Genomic DNA, 15404 nt, shown 5'->3' on the forward strand with positions numbered 1-15404 from the left:
TATCGGAAAGGATTTTCTGATTCCTGGCAATCCCTCATGTTGCAGTGGTGGATTCTAGGGTTCAGGTATGAAATAACTACATTTCACTGCCTCCAGTTCTGGGCTTCTATATATTTCTCTGTTTTGGTGGATGAGGATTGTATACACAAGTCATTTTCACCCCCTAATACCCCACTTCTTATTTTGTGCAATATGTGTAGAATGTTCTGAACTAACCAGTCTGCTCCTGATCTAATTGTAATTGGCCAGAATGGTGACACACGAAAAAAGAAAGAAATAAATCAATCTGATTTTGAAGAGAATTCCTTTTTCTTGAGTGAATTGTCTGTGGAGCCAGTAAGTGACATCTCTCACTGGTGGTCCAGCAAATTGCCTTGCCATGAGCTTATAGAGGGATGTGGCTTCCCAGACTGGACCACCTGCCACCACCACCCTCTCCTTGCCCACTTCCTCCTCCTTCCACCAATTCAACTCCTTCAGAAATTCTCAAAATAGTGCAGAAAGCCAAAGCTGTTTAACTGGAGGGGAAAACACTGCTATAAATACAAGAAAAATAACATAGGCATAGTGTACCTCATGAAAGGACTTTGTAAAGTTTTCTTGGCTGAGGCACCAAGGAATATCACAGGGACTTTGAGTTTCCAGGGAGGCTCTTTTAAGTTATTCTGGAAGAGGTGGGTGTGATTTTGTACTTCCTTTTCCATCTCACATGACTTCTTGTAAACAGGCTCAACTTAAATACAGATAATTGAGTGCAAAGGGAAGAAAATAGTGTCTTTTTATATACAATTGCTGTCACATCTAGGTACTTCTGAGGCAGGGCACAAGCTTTCTTCTTTAGTTGCTGTGCAGCTATGGGTTGCACTTGCCCCAGAGAGTGGTGGGTTTTATTTCCCTTCCAGGACTTTGAGGAGCAATGCCAAGCAGGCCACCCTGGGCATCCTTAGGCTTGACCTCTGTAGGTGGGAGCCTCAGTTTGCAGCTGCTCATTGCAAGGCAGCTCATCCTTGGAGCAGATGTGCCACCCCAACAGCCCCTCGTGTTGTAGCTGTGGTGAAGGGGGACTGGTTTGCTACACCCCCGAGGTGGTTATAGGTGTATTTGAGGTGTATTTTTGTTTCCATGTGTAACTCAGCTGTAAATCTGTGCAGTGAATGATGGCAGTAGCTGGTACATCAGATAAACAGCTTTATTCTTCCCCCAGCTTTCTGCCCTGGCCATTGTTGGCAGGACACTGAGACAGCTTGTCAGGGAGGGACCTTTGCAGACAGGGAACAAGGTTTGTGCCACACTGGGTGTGAGTGCTCTGCAAAGGGAGCCAGGCAGGGAAAGGGAAAGCTGTTTGGAATTGCAGGCTGGTTATAAATGATGAGTTATCAGGCAGCAGGAAGAAGAAACTCCTGTACCTTTCGTAACACCCATACCCTTTGTTAGACTACAGACAAAAGCAGGCTTTGACTCGAGACTACAGGAGAATACAAGATGAGAGTCTATAAAGATGGAACATATTGATTTTCCCTTTATCTTTTCAAAGCATTACTCTTTTATTAAGGGTTCCTATTTTGTATAGCATGGCCCTATCTTATAATACTTTGTGCATTTCAATGCACCTATTTTATGAAAATACTACATTAATGTTTTCTGTAATTACTTTTTTTTACTGAATATTTTTGAGTGATGAAATACATATATTTTCAAAGAAAAAAGTTACTCTGAAATGAGATAATAAAAGCAAGTATATTCCTAGCCTAGCCTGAAAGTACAGCTTCATGTTCCTCACTGAAGGGGTATTGATTTATATGAACTAAACATCTTTTTCTCTGAGTTCCAAATCACAGTGTGTTGTTCTGAAGCATGGTGTCTCCTATAAACTCCAAAAAAAGGAAGGTTTTAGTAAGGAGACTGGAGATATACAAATAATTGATTTGTTTGTTGACTAAATCAAAACACTGGTAGAGAAAATTATCCAGACTCAAAGTGAATTCTTTAAGCTTTTCCACTAAAATAAAAAAAAACCCAAACATTGAAAGTTAGAATCATAGAATCGATTGGGTTGGAAAAGACCTCCCAGATCATCGAGTCCAACCCTTGGTCCAACTCCAGTCCCTTTACCAGATCATGGCACTCAGTGCCACGGCCAATCTGTGTTTAAAAATCTCCAGGGATGGTGAATTCACCCCCTCTCTGGGCAGACCATTCCAATCCCTGAGCACTCTCTCTGCAAAGAATTTTTTTCTGCTCTCCAACTTCAATTTCCCCTGGCAGAGCTTGAGCCCATCGTGCCCCCTTGTCCTATTGCTGAGTGCCTGGGAGAAGAGACCAACCCCCACCTGGCCAGAACTTCCCTTCAGGCAGTTCCAGACAGTGCTGAGGTCACCTCTGAGCCTCCTCTTCTCCAGGCTGAACACCCCCAGCTCCCTCAGCCTCTCCCCAAAGGGTTTGTGCTCCAGTTCTTTAGGATCAGAATTAGGTCCACTTTGTATCAGGGTGTCATTTAGGAATGTAGAACTTAAAAGTGTGCAAAGTGTGAAAATTTTGAAACAAAGTCACCTTCCTAAAGTTTATTTGGAAAAAAATACTGCTGACATTTTCAGTAAATTCTTATGGGCCATTCTGGGGTGTCTGAAGTCTATTTTTCAGTGAATGAATTCCCAGGTTAGCCAAGGCCCTTGTCCCCATGTGTCTTGAGCAAAGAGTGCTGTTGAGTCACTTCCATGTTCTGACAACAAATGAATGGACCACTGGTAGAATTCCAGGAAATAAGAGTTGATTAATGCTTTCTAATAAAATGTAGCACCGTAATGTGGTAACATACAACCATTATTCAAGGTGCAAACCTTAAGAAAACCTCTTAGTTGTTTTTTGTTGGTTTTTTTTTTCAATGAGGAAACAATTGAATCTGTCCCAACTCGGGTTCTTAATCCCCAGCTGCTGTAAATCAAAGAAAAGAATTGAGTTTCATTTGACTTTCCTGACTTGGAGCATCAAACAAGAATAACCTGAAAGACAGGGGGAATTCTGCAATTTCAAATTCGAATGCCCTGCACTGGGAAGCTCAGCAGAAGCTGCTGAGGGTGCTGCAGGTCTCCAGGGAGCCTCTCTGCAGAGACAGGGAGCCCAGCTGGGAGATGACAGCAGCGTTTGCTTGGCCAGGTTGAACAGACATGGGCAAAAAAAGACACTTGCAAACCCATAAATATTGAATATTTCCTTGTTCTGTACAAGTTTCCTTTCCCAAAATAAGAAGTTGTCAGGATTGAAACCATTCAGAGTGTCAGATGCATTTATTCATCTGAAGACTAATGGAATTTACTGGAAGTGCAGGATCAGAGCTTTGGAGGACTTTCTTTTTCTCATTTCTTCTTTTCTGATTTTAAGGTTTTATTTCAACTCAGTACAGAAAGTTTATGTTTCTTTTCTAACCATGTAAGTTGGTTCTAATCATGTAAGTTTGTTCATGAAAGTAAGAAAAAATAGAATGCCACAAGCTTTTTATCTGAAATTTTTTTCACTGGTTTTAAAGGAACCTAAAAAATGACTGTATTTCTTTCTTCTCTCCAACGAGTTAAAAATGGGGCTTTGTGTCTTTACAGACCTTTTTTTTTTTCCTAAAAGCATTAGAGAATTCATAGGTCTGTGGAGTTCTGTAATTTGATTTCGCTCTACTTTTCACTTTGATGGAAAATGGAAATTTACCCTTGGATCTGGAAAATCTGAGATGGGTCTTTTTTTAAGTCTGTGTAGGTTTTTACAGCCAGTTCTGCAGTTTGCTTGCTGAAATTTCAGTGCTACTTTAAAATACCACCTATTACTGTCTTTATTTCAATGGACCATTCTAGATGGTAGCACAGTTAACTATTAGTATTTCTGTTATGAAATTTCCAACCTTTGCCATCAGGGAAACACACAGAAGAACTCTTGTTCTGTTTTGCCTCCAGCACGATCCTTCTTTCAGCTTTTCTGTAGATCTGTGTGAAGTGCTATTGATCCATTTTGGTGTCCTTGCTTGAAAGGCTGGAGCACCTTTTCATTTTGGGATGATGTTATGGAGAGTTCACTGTGCCTGACGTTGTCTTGTCTCCCACTGAAGTCAGCAGAGGAATGTTTGGGGCTGTATCCTGAGCTGTTGGAAACTGGAGCAGCACCATTTTACAGCTGTAGGATCAGGCCATGGTGTGAAAAATGCTAGAGGCCTTTTTATTAAAAAGACATGAATCTTGGGATTTATTTGTGAATATCAGTATTAATATTAAATTAAGTAAAAATGAGAAAGAGAAGAAATTAGTGTGAAAGAGCAAAAGAACTGCAAGAAACAAACAAACAAATGTTACTTTTTAATTGGGTTGTGATTTTCTAATTCCCTTTTCTAATCCAGTATAAGCAGCTGGCTTGTGACAATATATTCCCAAAAGAGCAAGCAATTTTCCTCTGGCATACCTAATTGTGTCCATCATGGCAGTGTTTAGTGTCTTGTTGGCTCTCAGATATAGATTTTTCATTCTATAAAATGAAGGAGTCTTGTCTTCCCTCTTCTCTGCTCCCCCAAATCCCTAAATTCCTGCTAGGGTAGTAATTTACTGTAAAACTGAATTATCTACTACACAGTTTACTGTGGTTTAGAGGAGTGGATGGAAAGGTGTTCAGGTACTTCTCCAGGGGTTAGGATACACTGGCAGCAACAGGGGCATATTAACTTTGTCTGCCTTTTCTTCTGACCAAAAGGGGATGTTCCAGTAGTTACAGAACAGTCAGAACTTAAAGAGTTGGTTCTAAGGATCTTGAAAGGTTTTTTAGGGTTTGCTTTTTTCATTTTCTGAATGCTGGAGTCAACTATGACTCACTCTGTCAAATAAATTGCTTATGGTAAGTGGATATATTGAGATGATTTCTTGTGGCAGGAACCACCAAAGAAACAATTATGAAAAAACCATCACCCCACATGTTTTTTTCTGATGCTCTGCAGTGAGAAAAAGCACAGACAGTGGCACAAGTCCAATGCCACCCAGTGGGGGTTTTTGTCCATGCCTTTGCCAAGCTTCCAAACACGTGAAACTACTGTGGATCCCAACTGTAGAACCTGGCTGTCATCTTCATCCACCCCAGGGCATGTATGGCAGCCCTGGATATTGCTGAGTCTGCTGGCCTTGAGTCCAGACATTTCTGACTTCACACACCAGTCCAGTTGTGCCCAGTGAAGTGCTACAAGTTAAGGAGTGTTGTTCTCCTGCCATAATCCCTGGAGCTCCACAGTTCAGTTCCTCCCATGAGCCCAGAAAGCCCCATGTGAGCACACAGGGGCTCATCAGCTGCAGGGAAAGAACAGTTTTTCTTGCTTGTTGCCTTCTATGCTGCAAGTTCAGGCAATTGTGCAGTTCAAGAACAAAGTGGTGGAAAATGTGCCTTAGAACTGTTGTGTGTGCCACAGAAATTGCCCTTTATTTGAGATGAGTTTGGGGTATGTTTATCTTAGTATCGTGCTTGTAGTTGTCTGTGGTGTGCTTTGAAAAGCTGGGTGAGTATAAAAGAGTTTACATTCACTGGTTCTGAGGTAGATTTTCCTTAAAATGAAGGTTTTACCTGGCAAAGGTCAGGCTCAGTACAGCTTGTTCAGTTTTCATATGCGAATTTGCACTGGTGCTATGTGCAATTAGTGGCAATTAAATGAATTAGCCTTTTCAAGGCAGTGAATTTTCTCAGCACTCTCTGCTGTTTGTATCCAGCTCTTCCAATTACATTAGTATTAGTGTTATATAGCAGTATTCACTTATCTAATTTTAGAGCAGGCTATTTAAAGAATCATCTGATGTATTCATGTATGTCATACATAGAGTAGATGATATAAAGATGCACTATTCTTATACTGCTGCCCATTATTATTTATCCTGTCTAAGTGTTAAGTGTGAGATGGAACAGTCCCAGTCAAGACCAGGGTCCTGTTGTAGATAAATGCTCCATTCAAGCATTGATTAAAAAGAAAACTACTTAGGAACATGCCACGGAATGGGGGGGAAATAGAGGCTTGTAAGAGACACTCTGAAGGATAATTTGATAGTGATCAGTAATTGTGTCTGTGACCAGTTAAAGCTCCTAAGAAAATGTGTTCTGTGAATGTTGCTTCTGGTTCTACTACAAGATTATAGGTTTTTACTTTAAACCTTTTTTTACCCTCTGTTCCAAACCTGACTTGTGCACTAATGTGCTTGAGAAAGAGATGCCCATTCTGAAGGCTTTCTAAATATTATTTCCTCAAACCAAACCTGCAGACCATTTGGCTGCACAGGCAATTCACTTCAGTTGCCTCCAGTTCTCCAGGTAACAGTGACACTGTGTCTGGACTGGGCTGTGCATCTTTAAGGTGCTGTATTACATGTGGGTCTGTTTTCATGGTGTAGTGGATGTTGTCCCCCCAAGAAATACATTATTCTTCCTAAGGTGTTCTGTCTCTTTTTGGTTTCACATGCCAAATCCTCTGAGGCCTTTCTGTGTGATACCAGAGAAATTCCCTATCCACATATTGACCTGAAAAATCTTTAAGACCTAGGAGGAAACCAGCCTTGTTTGTTTTAGCTATAGACACATCAGATATTTTTGAGATCTTTATTCACTTTCTTTTATTCTTTATTCTTTATTTTTTGTCCATTCTACCCTACACTCCTTTGGTAAGACCATTAGATTCCACTGTATTAACCTGCCTGCCTCTAGTTTCCTCCTTCCCTAATCCAATTCATGCTATGGTTTCTTCTTTCTCGTGCTCCAGAATTTGCAGTATTTCATGTGACAGACAATTACTGTTTCCAGAGAATTCCCCTAACCTTCTGTCAAAAGTTGAATAGCCCCAGTCTATCACCTGAGCCATCCTCCAGTATTTCCTCTGGCAGGGTATTGTACTAATTGTGTTGAACAAAGCATACTAACAGGCAGCAGTTCTTGCTCACTGCAACACTGTCTCTGTAAAATAGCAACTAAACCCCTGGTATTTTAAAGCAAAGCTGGTCCATGCTAACCTGTCCAGGTGTGTCCTCCCAGGGGCTGTGTGCCTGAGGGATGGAGGGGAAGAACCAGCACCAACAGAGCTTTGCTCAGCACTAGACAGCCCAGTCACTGCTTGTTGCTGATCTTTGGTTTATGCAAATCAAAACCAGCTCAATAGACATTAAAGGATTTAATGTCAGGAGTTTTTTGTATGCTGATACTAGACAAATATTGGATATAATAGGATAAAGAAAACTACAGACCTGATCCTTTCTGTTTCATGTATTCTGCATGTTGGTGGAATATGATCTGCCCTTTATGGCTGATATTAATGTCTGTACCACAGTCAAGACACTGATGGAAAATATCTCCCTGTATTTAGTATCAAAAGCAGTAAGGGATCTTCTCTGTAATTACACATCATGATGTAGTGGCTAAAGGCTCATACAGCCTGGAATGCTTGTGAGCTTGGCCAGAGGCTTCGATGCTGTAGGTTCACTGTGAAGGGTTTTGGTGAGAAATACTATTCACTCAAAAGAAGTAAATATATAAATAAGTGAAGCTCTTCAACTTCGTAGCCTAGAGCAAGATTAATTAATAGAGGAAAATGCTTAATCTGTCTGCTCACCACAGAACTAATGAATAACAGAGAATGTCTTCCCAGCATCTACAGCTAAAAGGGAGATGAGTATCTGTGCCTGTCATAGCTACATGTCTCTGTCCACCTGAAGCTCTGCTCTCCATGTTGCACTTTTGGTGCTTTCTAGCAGATCTGTTGGTTGTCCATGCTTTTCTTGTTTTGGGCTTTTATTTGCTTTAAGCTCCATATGGTCTCTAAATCAATTGAGATGAAGATGAATAAAAGCAATTCTGTCACTTCCCTTATGACAAGCTGTCCCCAGTTTTCAGATGCAAATATTGAAACCTAGACAAGTTGTGTGGCCTGGAACAGGAAATAACAGTTCTTTAAGCACTCATATAGTCCAATATAGTCTTGAGTGTTCTTTTCCTACTGACTGGCTCATATTCAGGCATGTTAAATTGGACTTTGCCCTTTACTGGGAATATTTGGGAATGCAACTCAACTAAATGAGTCTGGTTTTGTCATCCTACTTCCATCTGTTAAGGCTTCTCCCTGGATTAGTTTTAGGATGGAATTTTACCATAGATGAGCTTTTATCTTTTTTCCTTCTTTTTGATGGTACTTTTTAAAAATGCATTGAAGACTGTAATGCTTGAAATGCTTTGGTTTCTATTTAAATAATCTGAACATCTCTATTTAAAGGCAGATACAAACTGTACTAAATGTTCTTTATTACTCATACATACACTGTCCCTGTGAAAAACATCACACATCAGAGGCAGCAGTGATTCTTCAGATTTGCCCAGTGACAAGTCACTGTATAGCTGTTCTTTGCTAAAAATGTCAATGTCAACTTTATTTGCCAAAACATGTTTTCTTCTTTCAAGCTGCCAGTTGTTGTTTCAAAATAAATGGAATCTAAAAATCTCATTATTTTTATTGTTTAAAGCCAGCATTGGGTGCAGCTCCAGGGGTCAGAAGGTAACAATACTAATTTACCCTGGTGCTGCTGCGCTTAGAATATTTAATCTCTTATGACTTTGACATGATGACTGGCTGTGTTTCTTAATATTGTTGTGAAGATTTTGCTGGAGGGCCATGGAGCTCTTAATAATGTGCATCAAGACAGAGACAAGTCAGTAATGAATATTGTATGAGGTTCTTTTCCTACAAGAGGATCAGCCTGGACAAATACCTGCAGAAGTCCACAAGGCTGTACCTCGTGGCAGAATTTGGGCTGTGCTGATGATGGCTGAAGTTTAATGTGCCCTACTGAATTCAGTGCAATTCCAGTAGCAAAATATTTGTAACTATTCTAAGCCAGTGATAACGTTCAGCTTTTTCATGGACATTCACCTGGACTGGACAGGGAACAACATCCTTCCAGGCTTTTATTGCCAGGGAACTGTTCCATTCAACATCTGTCTGAGGAAGCCACTTCATTTTGCCAGTCCTTTCAGTAAGCAGACTTCTCCCTAAAGCACAGCTGTATTTAAGACATGCTGGAACATAAAACTTGGACAGTGTTTTCTAAAATCATATCTGACTAAAGACTAATAAAAGATCTGACTGTAAATTGTGCTACCATAAGGCTGACTGTGAGAGAGTAAAGGTGGAAATGACACAAATAGATTCCGAGGAGGAACTCGGGGTCATAGTCCATGGATGTCACTGAGAGTTGAAAATTGATTTCTTCCTGGGATTAGGAGCATCATTCATGAACCCTTTTTTTAAAAATAGTATCAAAAAGCAGTCTCTGCTTTAAAGGCTCTTCAGAGAATATGAGAAGCAGCAGAAGAGGAAACACTCAGAAACAGAAGACAATATTGGTCAGTATGAAAAGCAGAAATCTCAGCTTGGAACCAGCCTAGCCATTGTGTAGGGTTTTGTAAGTTTTCTGGCAACAAGAATAAGTAAAGATGGATTTCACAGAGTATAATGAGGTAATTTCTATATCTGTAATAGCCAGATATTAAATTACATTTATGTATCTCTTGCACATTTATTTTCTTTACTAGAACTCTCATAAACACAGAAGCTGTCCTTGAAAGCTTCCCAGATTTATTTCCAGTGTTAGTCTATATCTTATCACAGCAGCTCTGAAATTCCTTGCAGTAAGTTATGATGATGATCAAAACCATCAGTCTGCGACTTCGGATCCCAGTGCAGCAGCTTCAGGCAGGTTCCAGCCACCTTCCCTTGTTGAGGGGCAGCTGGACTGAGCCTCTGCCACTTGTGGGAGACAAGGTCCTCAGGGATTTTTTTCCTGTTGTTGCATGGGTAAATCTAAGTCCCTGCAAGTTGTCTTTGATCATGGTGAATGGTGATAATCCTCTCTTAGCAAACAAGCACCTATTCTGAAATTACAGTAGGAGATAATAAGAAATGGATAGAGGACTATGCAATTGGATTCTAAAAAGGTAGGAACCCAACTCATTCATATTAAAATTGGTGAGAGCTGTAATGTTTATAAATTAGAGCTTTGTAAAATTTAAGCATGTGGGTTGAATATTTTAGTCTTGGTAGTCATTTATATTCTGGTTTTACAATGACAGGTTTATTGGGGTTTTTAATGCACGTTTGGCTAATTGTTGAGTTTTATCTGTGTGCTATTTACTACAAGGTGGTCATCAGCAGTTTTACAGGCATGAAAGCAGCAGATCTGCCAGCAATTGTGCTGTCTTATAAATGCTCTCTGCAGGGTCAACTTGTAGCTTTAATACAAGAGGAAGAATACATGAGTAGGGCCTATTTGTGGCACAGGTGCTAGAACACAGTGAGGTCTGTACATTTGGAGAGCTGTCCTATGTGCAAGTGGGGATTTTTGCACTATTAGAAGGAAACATCACAAAATTCCATTTATGAAACTTCTGCTCAATCTTCGTAAGTGACTAATATTGCCAAAATTAAAAGGAGATACATATATTATATGTATATTATTTCTGAAATATGTGTTCAGATCTTAAGGCATCTCCTTTCATTTAGAACCATCCTCAACATGAATTTCAAATTCAGCACCTTCAGGCTAATCTTGTGAATACTTAATCCCTGTGCCCACTGCTTTGAGTAGATCTGCTCGTTATGAATGAGAGCCTTTGCACACTGTAATTGTGACCCCAGTAATAAATGCTCGTGGCATCAGGTCTATAACAAGTGTAGCCAGGAGGTCACCTCACTAAAGCAAACACATTCATCTTGGGTGAACCACAGCACAGTGTGTTGTTGTTCTGCTCCAAGTAAAGCAGACGTTGATGGTATTCAGGGCTATCCACTCACCACACACCTTCCCTCTCTGAGCCAGCACTAAATGGTGCCAGCACAGGATCACTGCATGGAAATCCCTCATGGCTTTTGGGCTTCCAGCCTCTTCAATGCAGTGAGATGGATACAAGGGTAGGGACTCCTCTCTCTGCCTTACCTGGCCCCAGCACTTCTCTGCTATCAATGACAGGCACTTGGTCAGCTGTGGACATGCCCAGAGCATCTGCATTGACAGGAGCAGGGTGGCAAGCTGAAGCCTTAGGGACTGGCCAGCACCTTGTTGCCAGAGGAATTATTTAGCTTTGGGCCTTCCTGTGCTACTATAATATCAGCTTATCATCTCCAAGGCTGCAGCAGGAAAGGTAAGAGGCTGGCTGGAAACACCTCAAGTGTGAGACAGTTGTGGCTTCCTCATTTATTTCTCTCCTAAGTTATACTTATGCAAAAGCTTCTTGCAAACATCATGTTTGTACAAGCCTCATCTTACAGAGCCTGCTGGCGCTGTGGTGAGGAGATGCTGCACAAACTTCAAATGGTATTTAAGGAGCTGCAGTTCCTCTTTGTAACAGGATGAGGGCCCCAGCTCTGTGTGTTTGGTATTCTACAGAGATCTGAGACTTTGCTGTCTGGTTCTGTTGCTGTTTTCTTCTAAATAAGTAGAAAAGTAGAAAATAAGTAGAAAAATATTAGGCTATATTAAAACTCTAAGCAATGTGCTAGTAAATACAGTTGGGATTTCATTGGGAAAATGGCAGGTGATATCAGCATGTGTGAATAACTAAAGCTGGATTCTGCGATTGCAGATCATCACTGGCATAATATTTTGTCTGTCATGTCTTTTTCTTCCTTTAAAGCTGGTGTTCAAATGCTTTAAACATCAAAGCCTTCCTTTCTACGCATTATTCATTCTTGCAAATGTCTCATATCATGCAGTAGAATGATCAGAAAGGTATGTTTCTTTAGATATGGTAAATCAGTCTTGTGTCCTTTTAGAAGGTAGTTGGGAATGATTTTATGGTTATTAATTTGAATTCAATATTTTTTCCAACTGAAGCCTTCTAAAATTCAAAAAGTTTCAAGAAACTACTCAATAATTCTCTTCTTACCTTTTCTCCAAAGTAAAATCTTACTTATTTTTTTTCATCCCTCAATTTCTTCATCTCCTCCTTGGGTCATTAAAATGAAATTCAACAGAAAACACCTCATAGAAAATGGAAACTTGTATTGGTTATCTGAGTATGTACCCACCACACCTGGGACTGTACAATGTGTGGTTCCTCCAAGTGTTCTGTGGTAGGGATGGCATTTTGTAGGTCTGACATGGGCTTTCTGAAGAATTTTTCCTGACCACTTTTTGTGCAAACTTGAACTTGAGAGCTGTGTAGATGATGATGGTCATATTCAGCTGCCACATCATCTACAGTTTTCACTTGCTGGCTAAAAAAAAAAATGTAGCCCCTTTGTACTGGTTGAGGTTTGTAGCTCCAAATGAACTGGGGTCAGATTGACTTGGAATGTCTTGCCATCAGTAGCTGCCTGATGGGCTCTGCAGTAACTGCTGTAAGATGGATACTCTTGTAAAGTTCTTTTCAAAATATTTCAGTTCTGTGTTGTTTTAAGTGAAATTTGCTGTCTCTGACCTCAGTAGCTAAGCAGAACATGATTTTAAATGCAGAAGCAGCTGAAGTTTCCCTCTATATCAACATCTTTATGCCAAGCTATGAAGCATCCTGCAGTAACCGAAAGTCAACAGAAGCAAATATAACTGTTGCAACATCAACATTGTGCACCACCAAGACCAGCTTCAAGGAGAGCCACAGACAACAGCAAGGTTTGTTTTTTCCATGCTGCAGTCATCATTACAGCCTCAGCTGTTTGACAGCCCAGTAGCAGCCCAGAAGTGCCCCAAGGCAATAAACCATCTTTGCTCCATTAGGGGAGATGCCTATGACAGATGGCTATTTTAGAGTGCCTGACTGGTTTTTTAGAGTCTTTGCCTCTGGCTGGTTACCATCACCTTCATCTTCAGCCAGCTGTCCTTCATCCAGGTGTTCATTTTGGCTGAGGACAGTGGTAGCAGAGAGATGGAGAGAGTATGATCACCTGTAGACTGTCATTTGAATGCACAGTCTCTTGGCGTGTCTTTGTCTCATCTTCCTCATCCATCTTGGATGGTATGAATGGAAACATGAGCCCTATGGAGAAGAGTAGGAGTGACAATCAGTGAGAGAGAAAGAAACTGGATTTGTGGTTTGGAATGGGATCCTGACTTTGCCTCTGGCTTGTGCTATTGATTGGGAACAAGCTACCAATGCCTTCTCATGGTCCCCCTTTGTAGGATGGATCAGCAGAGTTGATTTGTATGGTTTCAGCTAAAGCATTTTCACTGACATCAAGCTGTTGCATATAATGATTTATGATTTCTGTGGAAAGAAAAACTGGAGCTTGACTCTTTTGAGCAGGAAACAGTGACTTCAGCTCAGTACTGTTTGTGTAAAAGTATTTCAGTGGGTTTTTTTGTTGTTGTTTTCCAAGAAAAAAGAAAATGTGTTTTTTGATCTTGAAATTTTTCCAAAACCACTTCTGCTGTCCTTCAGTCAGCTCTAGTTTATCTTTTGTAACTTACTTTGAGATCTCTGGAGGAACACTGATCTGTACATGCTAGCTATTATTTGAATGGTGCCAGGTGAGGTTTCAGCTGTGTAAGCATATTCTGGTGTTCTTCTGTACACACCGTAGACTATTTTAAGCTGACCATTTAAAAGCATTTACTCAGGTCAAACAGTTGTTTCCCTTTGCTAAGCCAGTCATGGATGAAATCATGTCTGTGAAAGAGCCCATTTAAAACTGCAGTGGTGCAAAAAAATCCTCATCAAAACTTTGTAAACTCTCTGAGAGAGTTGAAGGTGGTTTACAACTCTTTGGACAAACTATACACTCTTGTCAGAATCCAAACTGAGTTCTTGTGGCCAGCTTGTGAACTTGGAGTTTATAATGGAAATAGGGATATAACAGATTCTTAACCATATCAAGACCAGCAGGTGTTGCTATAATATATTAAATGCTGTGAAGGCACCTAATAAGCTGCACTTGAGCATTAGTTCAATATGTTTTCTTAAATCAAATTGTTATTGGCTAGGAAAATTTAGTGCTTTGAGAAACTTGCAATAAGAAAACTACTGAAATAATCAAAGCACTGGAAAATTGCAGGTTCTGAGATTCTTTGGCTGAGCTGTCTAGAGAGTTGTACCACAGCTCGAGTGAAAGAAGATCTGACCCTGCATTTAGGCATTATTTGCTTTTAAGAATCCAGTACTGTAAGAAATAACTAAATCCTCTACCTATTTCCATAGAGACATGTCTATTTGTAAGACATGACACTGCAGAAACCGGTGGCATCTTTTTCCAGGGATAAGATTAGATGATGGTAAAACTTCAACTTAGGCTTCTTCCACACTGCTGTTCTCTTCAACACAGGTGTCATGGCTGATCCTCACAAGACAAGGGGAGAATTCTTCCAAGACAGAAACACATCTTCTCAAAGAAACTGTGCCCTCAGGGACCTTGCAGAAGGTGACCAGCAGGAAGGTCAGGAATAAGACCAATGGTGGAGGTTTTATACCTCAGGAAACCCTGAGCTGGTCTTGCCGACTTACGGTCCATTCAGAAAGATGGTAACTTTTGCTGGATTTTGAGTTAGCAGTTCCTGAAATCAAAAAGGAAGAATGAAAGGGGAAAAATTACCAGAACCAGGTTATATGCTATGGTATGCAACCCTGTGAGATGGGTATATTTTTGTATAAGAGGATCACTGTGAACATGAACGGAGAAGCTGTTGAAAGGTCTTGTTTAATGTCCTCATTGAGCTTAGGCAGTTTAATGGTTTTAAACTATATAGATGATCAATTTAGATATAAAGAAGAAATGTTTTATGATGAGCGTGGTAGAATATTGGCACAGCTTGTGTTGAGAACTGGTAGATGCCCCATCCCTGAAGTCATATGAAGACATATGGTCAGCTTGCACAAGATTCTGAGCAACCTGATCTAGTTAAAGATGTCTGTGCTCCTTGCCAGGGTGGTTGGACTAGATGGGTCTTTAAAGGTCCCTTCCAACCCAAACTATTCTATGATTCTGTATTTCTTTGTATGCTTGGCAAGGACTCCTCTTGCATATGGACGTGGTTCCAGCCATGTCACTTCCAGGTAGGGTCCTAAGCCAGTGTTGTACTTTCGCTGCTGGGAAACCCGTGCAGCTTAGCGAGTCACCCTCCAACTTGTTTCAGCTTATTTCTAGCGGTGAAACGGGTGGGGCATCACCTTCCCTCCAGAGCTGCAGCACAGGCAAGGACAGCCTGCGTGCTGCCCGTTCTCGGCAGCTGCCCGTGGCGATGCTTGGGCAGGACAAGGGCTCCCTAAGTGGGCAACTAAGGCGACAATGGCCACTGGCGCGTTCCGTGGGAGAGCATCACCTCCCCGCTCCGCGGTGCCGAAGCCGCCCCGCCGGGCCCGTGTGCGGGCTCTGCCCCCGGCAGGGCCGGGGCGCGGGGCGGGAGCCGCGGGCGGGGCGGCGCGGCACGGCACGGCAC

The sequence above is a fragment of the Pithys albifrons genome, chromosome 17 (genome assembly GCF_047495875.1).
Source record: "Pithys albifrons albifrons isolate INPA30051 chromosome 17, PitAlb_v1, whole genome shotgun sequence".
Taxonomy (NCBI): domain Eukaryota; kingdom Metazoa; phylum Chordata; class Aves; order Passeriformes; family Thamnophilidae; genus Pithys; species Pithys albifrons.